This window comes from Heloderma suspectum, chromosome 2 (genome assembly GCF_057233095.1).
Source record: "Heloderma suspectum isolate Gila_16-S chromosome 2, 16-S_ref, whole genome shotgun sequence".
NCBI lineage: Eukaryota > Metazoa > Chordata > Lepidosauria > Squamata > Helodermatidae > Heloderma > Heloderma suspectum.
The window spans coordinates 400,906,923-400,918,210 of NC_139459.1; positions in this window are offsets into that span (position 1 = coordinate 400,906,923).

The window sequence follows — 11,288 nt, forward strand, 5'->3', positions numbered from 1 at the left end:
CATGAAATGTCATCATGTCATTATTTTCATCAAGTTGTGCACCATATCTCTGATTATTCTTTGGTAGGTTGTGTGTGCTTCATTGCAGCACTGGAATGTACGTATGCCCTGGCTTTGTTTTGAAATGGTGTCATCCCCTCTCCAGTCTCTCCTCATCCTTTCCACATCTGCTAGCTGGTGAGGGACCAAGCACAGAGTGGCAGCAGCATCTAGGGGGTCTCCTGAGGTGTAACAGACGTATGTGGAGAAGCTGAAGGCAGCTTGACCTGGGTGTAGGCGGAATGTACCTCAGCTGGATGGTGATGGTAGGAAGGTGGGTGTGAGAACTCATGGACTGCATTTAAAAATGCAAAGTCAGCAAACTAGGGGAAAGGGAGGGTAGTTCTTGAGAAGTGATACAGAGGACCTGGAAAGCCACAGAGCTCAAGCTCTATGAGGAATACAATCATCTTGAGGTAACATGGAGACAAGGAAAGAGAGGCCTCCAGAACCACCAGGGAGGAGACCTGAGGGTTTTCCTGAATGTGGTCAAATATCCTCAACTGCTTTCAGGGCACTTTTAATCCTTTCTTCCTTGGGAAGAGAAATAGGAGGCAGGGGAGGGCAAGAGAGCTTGGAGAACAGACCAGAGAAGATCACCTGCAGAAGGGTTTGCACTCTGTTCCCCTGAAAACTTACCTGTCTACATTTCGAGAGGGCTCAGATCCTCAGTGGACTCCCGTGCCTCAGGAGAGAAATAATCCCTGTGGCAGAGAATCCTTCTCACTTGCAGGAAGGAAGGAGGCCTTGTTTATTGATTGATTTGGTTTGATTTGTATTCGTCCTTTCTACCAAAACAATGTCTCTCCAGGTGGCCCTCTCTGCTGTGAGATCTGGAAAATATTATAGTGTGCCTTGCTGTTGAATTAACCAGATAAATATTGCATCATTTTCTTAAGGATGAAGTAAAGCATCATTTCTGTCCATTACTAATGGAGGCAGAAGAGGCTGGAGGGTTTGATGTTCCTTTTGACACCCCCTCACCCTTCAATAAATGGATTATGGCATTTAGCCCTAGGACAAGGATATTCAGCACACACAGACATACTGCTCCAAAAGACAGAAACCACTAAGTGTGATTGGCTATTGTGCTCCTGGCTTGCATTTCTGATGAGTGATAGCATGAGTTGTTGTTGTTGTTGATGTTCAGTCGTTAAGTGTGTCCGTCACTTGGTGACCCCATGGACCATAGCACGCCAGGCCTTCCTGTCCTCCGCTCTCTCCTGGAGTATGCTCAAATTCATATTAATTGCATTGGTGATGCTATTTGGCCATCTCATTCTCTGCCATCCCCTTCTCCTTTTGCCTTCAATCTTTCCCAGCATCAGGGTCTTTTCCAGGGAGTATTCTCTTTGCATTAGGTGGCCAAAATATTTGAGCTTCAGCTTTAGTATCTGTCCTTCCAATGAGCAGTCAGGGTTGATTTCCTTTAGGATTGACTGATTTGACCTCCTTGCAGTCCAGGGGAATCATAAGAGTTTTCTCCAGCACCACAGTTTGAAGGCATCGATTCTTCAGTGCTCAGCCTTCCTTATAGTCCAGCTCTAACAGCCATATGTTGCTACTGGGAAAACCATAGCTTTGATTATACGAACCTTTGTTGGCAAGGTGATGTCTCTGCTTCTTACTATGCTGTCTAGGTTGGCCATAGCTTTCCTCCCAGGGAGCAAGAGTCTTTTAATTTCATGGATACAGTCACCATCTGTGGTGATCTTGGAGCCCAAGAAAATAGCATCTGTCACTGCTTCCATTTCTTCCCCTTCCATATGCCAGGAAGTGATGGGGCCAGATGCTATGATCTGAGTTTTTTTAATGTTGAGTTTCAAGCCAGCTTTTGCACTCTCCACTTTCACCTTCAACAAGAGGCTCTTTAGATCCTCTTCGCTTTCTGCCTTTAGGGTGGTATCGTCTGCATATCGGAGGCTGTTGATAATTCTCCCGGCAATCTTAATTCTGACCTGTGATTCATCCAACCTGGCGTTTCTCATGATGTACTCTGCATGTAAATTAAATAAGCACGGTGACAATATACAGCCTTGTCATATTCCTTTCCCAATTTGGAACCAATCGGTTGTTCCATGTCTGGTTCTTAATGTTGCTTCTTGTCCCTCATACAGGTTTCTCAGGAGACAGGTAAGGTGGTCTGGTACTCCCATCTCTTTAAGAATTTGCCACAGTTTGTTGTGATCCACACAATCCAAGGCTTTAGCATAGTCAATGAAGCAGAAATAGACATTTTTCTGGAATTCTCTTGCTTTCTCCATGATCCAGTGAATGTTGGCGATTTGATCTCTAGTTCCTCTGCCTCTTCGAAACCCAGCTTGTACTTCCAGTAGTTCTCAGTTCGCATACTGCTGAAGCCTAGCTTGTAGGATTTCGAGCATGAGCTTGCTGGCATGTGAAATGAGCATAATTGTACAGTAGTATGAACACTCTTTGGCATTGCCCTTCTTTGGAATTGGAATGTAAACTGACATTTCCAGTCTTGTGGCCACTGTTGAGTGTTCCAAATGTGTTGGCATATTGAGTGCAGCACTTTAACAGCATCATCTTTTAGGATTTTAAATTCTTTGTCCTTTATCATGCCCATCTGTGCACAAAACGTTCCCTTGAGATCTCCAATTTTCTTGAAGAGATCTCTAGTCTTTCCCATTCTATTGTTTTCCTCAATTTATTTGCATTGTTCATTTAAGAAGGCCTTCTTGTCTCTCCTTGCTATTCTCTGGAACTCTGCATTCAGTTGGATATATCTTCCCCTTTCTCCCTTGCTTTTCGCTTCCCTTCTTTCCTCAGCTACTTGTAAAGCCTCATCAGACAGCCACTTGGCTTTCTTGCATTTCTTCTTCTTTGGGATGGATTGAGTTGCTGCCATTCAGGTGACCATCATATATTCAGGTGGCCATCATATATTCAGGTGACCATCATATCTACTATTGTGGGCAAGAATCCCTTAGAAGAAATGGAGTAGCACTCATAGTCAACAAAAGGGTGGGAAAAGCAGTACTGGGGTACAATCTTAAAAATGATAGAATGATCTCAGTACGAATCCAAGGCAAACCATTCAACATCACAGTAATTCAAGCCTATGCCCCAACCACTGAGGCCGAAGAAGCTGAGGTTGATCAGTTCTATGAAGACCTACAACACCTTCTAGAACTAACACCAAAAAAAGATGTCCACTTCATCATAGGGGATTGGAATGCTAAAGTAGGAAGTCAAGAAATCACCGGGATAACAGGCAGGCATGGCCTTGGTGTACAAAATGAAGCAGGACAAAAGCTAATAGAGTTTTGCCAAGAGAACATGCTGATCATAGCAAACACTTTTTTCCAACAGCACAAGAGGCGACTCTACACATGGACGTCACCAGATGGTCAATATCGAAATCAGATGGATTATGTCCTTTGCAGCCAAAGATGGAGAAGCTCCATACAGTCAGTCAAAACAAGACCTGGAGCTGACTGTGGCTCAGATCATGAGCTGCTTCTTGCAAAATTTCGGCTTAAATTGAAGAACGTCGGGAAAACCACTAAACCGTTCAGGTATGACCTAAATCATATCCCTGATGAATATACAGTGGAGGTGAGGAATAGATTTCAGGGATTAGACCTGATAGACAGAGTGCCTGAGGAACTATGGACGGAGGTCCGTCACATTGTTCAGGAGGCAGCAACGAAATCCATCCCAAAGAAAAAGAAATGCAAGAAAGCCAAGTGGCTGTCTGATGAGGCTTTACAAGTAGCTCACGAAAGAAGGGAAGCGAAAAGCAAAGGAGAAAGGGGAAGATATACCCAACTGAATGCAGAGTTCCAGAGAATAGCAAGGAGAGACAAGAGGGCCTGCTTAAATGAACAATGCAAAGAAATCGAGGAAAACAACAGAATGGGAAAGACTACAGATCTCTTCAAGAAAATTGGAGATCTCAAGGGAACGTTTTGTGCACAGATGGGCATGATAAAGGACAAAGAAGGCAGGGACCTCACAGAAGCAGATGAGATTAAGAAGAGGTGGCAAGAATACACAGAAGAACTATACAGGAAAGATCTGAATGTCCCTGATAGCCATGATAGTGCGGTCACTGAACTTGAGCCGGACATCCTCGAGAATGAAGTCAAGTGGGCCTTAGGAAGCATTAGTAACAACAAAGCTAGCGGACATTACAGTATTCCAGCTGAGCTATTTAAAATCCTAAAAGATGATGCTGTTAAAGTGCTGCATTCAATATGCCAACAAATGTGGAACACTCAACAGTGGCCACAAGACTGGAAAAGGTCAGTTTACATTCCAATTCCAAAGAAGGGCAACGCCAAAGAGTGTTCAAACTACCGCACAATTGCGCTCATTTCACATGCCAGCAAGGTGATGCTCAAAATCCTACAAGCTAGGCTTCAGCAGTATGTGAACCGAGAACTACCGGAAGTACAAGCTGGGTTTAGAAGAGGCAGAGGAACTAGAGATCAAATCGCCAACATTCGCTGCATCATGGAGAAAGCAAGAGAATTCCAGAAAAACGTCTATTTCTGCTTCATTGACTACGCTAAAGCCTTTGATTGTGTGGATCACAACAAACTGTGGCAAATTCTTAAAGTGATGGGAGTACCAGACCACCTTACCTGTCTCCTGAGAAACCTGTACGAGGGTCAGGAAGCAACATTAAGAACCAGACATGGAACAACCGATTGGTTCCAAATTGGGAAAGGAGTACGACAAGGCTGCATATTGTCACCCTGCTTATTTAACTTATATGCAGAGTACATCATGAGAAATGCCGGGTTGGATGAATCACAGGTCGGAATTAAGATTGCTGGGAGAATTATCAACAACTTCCGATATGCAGACGATACCACCCTAATGGCAGAAAGCGAAGAGGATCTCAAGAGCCTCTTGTTGAGGGTGAAAGAGGAGAGTGCAAAAGCTGGCTTGAAACTCAACATTAAAAAAACGGAGATCATGGCATCTGGCCCCATCACTTCCTGGCATATGGAAGGGGAAGAAATGGCAGCAGTGACAGATTTTACTTTCTTGGGCTCCAAGATCACCGCAGACGGTGACTGTAGCCATGAAATTAAAAGACGCTTGCTCCTTGGGAGGAAAGCTATGGCCAACCTAGACAGCATAGTAAGAAGCAGAGACATCACCTTGCCGACAAAGGTCCGTCTAATCAAAGCTATGGTTTTCCCAGTAGTAATGTATGGCTGTGAGAGCTGGACTATAAGGAAGGCTGAGCGCCGAAGAATTGATGCTTTTGAACTGTGGTGCTGGAGAAGACTCTTACGAGTCCCCTGGACTGCAAGGAGGTCAAATCAGTCCATCCTAAAGGAAATCAACCCTGAGTGCTCATTGGAAGGACAGATAATGAAGCTGAAGCTCCAATATTTTGGCCACCTAATGCAAAGAGAAAACTCTCTGGAAAAGACCCTGATGCTGGGAAAGACTGAAGGCAAAAGGAGAAGGGGACGGCAGAGGATGAGATGGCTAGATAGCATCACGGATGCAATGAATATGAACTTGAGCACGCTCTGGGAGAGAGCGGAGGACAGGAAGGCCTGGCGTGCTATGGTCCATGGGGTCACGAAGAGTCGGACACGACTGAACGACTGAACAACAACAACAACGAGTTGCTGCCTCCTGAACAATGTTACGGACCTCCGTCCATAGTTCCTCAGGCACTCTGTCTATCAGGTCTAATCCCTGAAATCTATTCCTCACCTCCACTGTATATTCAGAAGGGATATGATTGAGGTCATACCTGAATGGTTTAGTGGTTTTCCCTACGTTCTTCAATTTAAGCCGAAATTTTGCAACAAGAAGCTCATGATCTGAGCCACAGTCAGCTCCAGGTCTTGTTTTTACTGACTGTATGGCGCTTCTCCATCTTTGGCTGCAAAGGACATAATCAATCTGATTTCAATATTGACCTTCTGGTGATGTCCATGTGTAGAGTCGCCTCTTGTGCTGTTGGAAAAGTGTGTTTGCTATGATCAGCATGTTCTCTTGTCAAAACTCTATTAGCCTTTGTCCTCCTTCATTTGGTACACCAAGGCCATGCCTATCCTGGTGATTTCTTGACTTCCTACTTTCGCATTCCAATCCCCTATGATGAAGAGGACATCTTGTTTTTGATGATAGCATGAGTAACGTTCTGGAAATAGAATCCAGAGCACTCTATTGCCTGGAGTGGTTTGTGGAGTCACAGAAGCACCATCTGAATGTGTTCTTTCTTTGGTATGATTTTGCAGGAAAAATAATGGAGTGTTTTGGGAACTTCTGTCCATCCAGTATGCCATTCAGAAGATCAACCATAATCCCAGCCTGTTACCCAACATCACCCTGGGTTACAGCATCTATGAGAGCTATTACGATGGCAGAATGACTTCTGATTCCTTATTAGACCTGCTCTCTACTGGGCAGGCAAATGTTCCCAACTACAACTGTAGACAAAGGAATGAACCATTGGCTGTTCTTGAAGGATGTGACTCTGATTTCTCCATGCAGATTTCAAACATTCTGGGCATCTACAAAATCCCACAGGTGAGGATGGAGAGGGGTAGGTGGTTTGCATCTATATCCAGTTTGCAATTTCTCCAGGATATGGAAAAAAGTGGGCAGTGGCCATCCACACTGATACTGGAAACTAGGAATGTCAGAGAATTCCGCAACGGAATGAAATGGGATCGAATTCCCTTCAGTCCATGCCACGGAATCCTCTGTGGAACCGTACCACGAGGTCCCGCGGAACCAGCATTCATGCGGCTTTTTTTTGTCATCCGCACACAGTCGCGAAATTTTTGTAAATAAAAACACAAGGTAGTATATTCCGATAATAAATACGTACTTTTTTAAAAAAAAAAACACGAATTCTGCTCACCGCCTTGTTTGTGGGTGTTCTTTTTCAATTGAAATCCTCCGTCTCCATTTACTTTCAGCCAGAACACTTCCTCCTCCTCAGGGCTTCCCAAAACAAGGCTGCCCTAGGTGTGCCTGAGTGATGCACTCTGTGTTGAAAGCAACGCTGTTTTAAAGAAAGAAAAAACCTTTTAAAATGACCATGCCGGTCTGCAGCCCTGCATGAGTATCCCCCCCCCCCCCCCGCTAGGCTTTCTATTTCCATATCCAGCCTTGTCGGTGACATTGTGAGGCTAAAATGGAGAGGAGAACCAACTCTGTGCATGTCTACTCAGAAGTAAGTCTTATCGAGTTCAATGTGACTTACTCCTACACATGTCAGCACCCCACTTGCCCCCAGCTCAGCTTTGTATTTCCACATCCAGCTCATTATCGATACTCCTGTTAGTTATCTCAGAAGGCCCTTGGGTGAATGGGGGGGGGGGTTCCAGGGAACAGTTGGATGGAGGGAGATTCCCCCCCCACACACACACACACATAATGGAAGAATATAGTTCTTCATATTCCCTGGTATGTTTATTCCTCATTTTGTCCCTTCCCTGAGCATGTGCGGAGTGTGATTTTTATTCAAACAAAGAGAAGGTTGAAGATCTTTCCCTTCATGCTGCATTTGTACAAGTGAAGTGTGACTGCTTCAGAAAGAACTTTCCATTATACTGTCTCTTTTTCTTCATGAGTTTCATAAAAGAAGTATGATCTAGTGGTTACAGTCCAGCCCAAAGTCACCCAGTGAGATAAGTAACAGGAGGTTTGCTAATGAGCTGGATGTGGAAATACAAAGCAGAGCTGGGGGCAAGTGGGGTGCTGACATGTGTAGGAGTAAGTCACATTGAACTCGATAAGACTTACTTCTGAGTAGACATGCACAGAGTTGGTTCTCCTCTCCATTTTAGCCTCACCATGTCACCAACAAGGCTGGATGTGGAAATAGAAAGCCTAGCAGGGGGAATAACACTTGTGCAGGGCTCCACACCGGCATGGCCATTTAAAAAGGTTCTTTCTTTCTTTCTTTCTTTCTTTCTTTCTTTCTTTCTTTCTTTCTTTCTTTCTTTCTTTCAACAGCATTGCTTTAAACCAAGAGTGCATCGCTCAGGCACACCTAGGGCAGCCTTGTTTTGGGAAGCCCTGAGGAGGAGGAAGTGTTTTGGCTGAAAGTAATCACTGCACGTCTCAGGGCAGGGGAAAAGATACGTAAATATCTATGAAAGATAGCCTTTCTTATGGAAGTTATGCAGAATTATGGCTGTCGGAACGGATCTATCTTCGTAATTCTTGGAGCGGAACAAAAGGAGGAGAATTCTGGGGGCTTGCGAACGACGGTACGGAGCACTGGCGGCAAACTGCAGAAGTCAAGTGGCACGGAAGGTTCACAATTTGTACATCCCTACTGGAAACCTAGTTTTGAAGAGTGTTGAAAGTGATCTGGTTTAAACCGAGGTTTAAACAGCCTTGGACTCTGCCCCCTGTTCTGACCTTTAGAGAACTTGTGCACTGTATTCGTGTCCACATTTACTCAGTACAAAATCCTCTAGCATTCAATATGGCTTAGCAAGTGTTTGAGATTGCACCTTCGGCATCTTCCCTTCGTTTTTATTTTTAAAAGCCAGAGGGGAGGGGTGAGCAAGGAGGATGGCTGGAACATTAAGCAGCACAGCCAGCCTTTCAAGGGAAGATACTTCAACACAAAGCACATAATGGAACTCGCTGCCACAACATGCAGTGACAACCACCAACTCAGATGGGTTTTTGAAAAGGGAAGACAAATTCAAGGAGGACAAAGCTATCAGTGGCTACAAGCCATGGTGGCTACATATTACCTCCAGTATCAGAGGCAGTATGGCTATGTGCACCGGTTTCTGGGAACCATGAACAAAAGGGTGCTGTTGAATTCGGGTTCTGTTTGTATGCTTCAGGGCATCTGGTTGGCCACTGTGTGAACAAAACGCAGATCTAGCCTGGGGATTCTTATGTTTCATCCAAAACAGTCCATGGTGGATTCTGCAGCAGACCAGCTTTTCCTTTGTTGGGCAGATTCCACAGATGTGTGGACGGTTTTTCTGACTTTCCTGAATTTTGCCCAAATTTGGTCATAGAGAAATATACACAATAAAAAACCCACCAAAAATTGCATATCCTCAAAGGCTAAAGAGTGAAAATGCGCATTTCTGAGGATTTTGCTCATTTCTGCCAAAGCAAATTTGCACAAAAGTAGGGGTGTACGAAACCCCACTTACCTGGCTCCGCCAGGTTTCGCAGGTGCGGGGAGGCAATCCATTCCTCCCACCAGAATCCTCGACGGGGGGGGGAGGAGATCCGTTCCTCCCCCCACCCGGAATCCTGCCCGGCCGGCTCCACTCCCTGGCCAGGCCGCAGAGCCACCAGCTAGGCTAACCTGCATCGGGGCCTCCAGCCGCTGCCGGGCTGCTGTGGACACAAATGGCATCCTGCGTAGGGGACGCCATTTGCGTCCCTAAGCAAGCCCATGATAGGCTACATAAATATTTACGCAGCCTATCATGGCTAAAGCAGGAATGCAAATGGCATAGAGGACGCCATTTGCGTCCCTGCTTTAGCCATGATAGGCTACGTAAATATATACGTAGGCTATCATGGGCCGGCGTAGGGACACAAATGGCGGCCGCTATGACGGCCGCCATTTGCGGTCACAGCAGCCCGGCAGCGGCCGGAGCCACCGCCACCGGAGACGGAGCTGCAGCCAGGTAGGCTCCACTTCGCGGGGCTTTTGTGGGTGGGGGTGGGGGGCTCCGTTCCACCATGGATTCTGGGGGGCCGAATTCACTGGAATTTGGCCCCCCTGGGATCCATGGCAGAATTCTCTAACATCCTTATGCAAAAGTAGCGATGACGGAGAATTCCACCATGGATTTCAGTGATTCCCCAGACACCCATGGCAGAACGGCCTGCCCCCCCCCATGGATTACCCCCGGGATGAGACTTACCTGGGGTGGATGTTCCAGACGGCGGCAGCTCCAGAGGCGGCGGCGGTGGCTGGTCTTTCGACTGAATGCCGCAGCTGCCATTTGCATTCTGGGCTTTGCCATGATAGGCTATGCAAGTCTTTATGTAGCCCATCACAGCAAGCCAAGTAAAAAAAAAAAAAAAGCGTATGCAAATAGCAGCGGCTACAGCGGCTGCCATTTGCATTCCTTATTTTTCAATGTTTTAGTCTACGCAAATATTTACCTAGACTATTACGACAAAAAAAAAAGGGGGAACGCAAATAGTGTAGTGGGCGCTATTTGTGTTCCTTTATTATTCGCCGTTTTAGCCTACGTAAATATTGATGTAGGATAAAATGGCGAATAATAAAGGAACTCAAATAGCGCCCACTACGCTATATGCGTTCCCCTTTTTTTCATCATAATAGTCTACATAAATATTTACATAGACTAAAACGGCAAAAAATAAGGAATGCAAATGGCGGCCACCGTAGCTGCCGCCATTTGCATATGCTGTTTTTTTTGGGGGGGGGTTACCCAGCTGTGATAGGCTACGTGAAGGCTTACATAGCCTATCACAGCTCCCTGGCTGGACACAAACGGCGGCTGCTACGGCGGCCACCATTTGCATCCGTACCAGCCGGAAATCTGGCTGCGGACAGCCCTGGCTGGCTGCTCTGCGGAGCCACCATGCAGCAGAGCCAGAGGTCGAGGATTCTGGGGGGAGGGATGGAGCACCTCCCCCCCACCATGAACACAATCCATGAAAAGGTAAGTGACTTTTGTACTTCCCTATGCAAAAGTGGGGGAAAATCTGATTGCATTGATGATTGGATCATAGCATCATAGAATCACAGAATTGTAGGGTTGGAAGGGGCCTACAAAGCCATCGAGTCCAACCCCCTGCTCAATGCAGGAATCCAAGTCAGACCATCCTTGGCAGGTGGCTGTCCAGCCTCGTCTCTTGAATGCCTCCAATGTGGGAGAGCCCACCACCACCCTAGGGAATGGGTTCCATTGTCATATTGCTCGAACAGTCAGGACGTTTCTCCTGATGTTCAGCCGGAATCTGGCTTCCTGTCACTTGAGCCCATTATTCTGTGCCCTGCACTCTGGGATGATCAAGAAGAGATCCTGGCCTTCCTCTCTGTGACAACCTTTCAAGTATTTGAAGAGCGCTATCATATCTCCCCTCAGTCTTCTCTTCTCAAGGATGAACATGCCCAGTTTTTTCAGTCTCTCCCGATAGGGCTTTGTTTCCAGTCCCCTGATCATCTTGGTTGCCCTCCTCTGAACCCTCTCCAGTTTGTCTGCATCCTTCTTCAGGTGTGGTGCCCAGTACTCCAAATGAGTACACAGTACACAGTACACAGTACTCCAAAT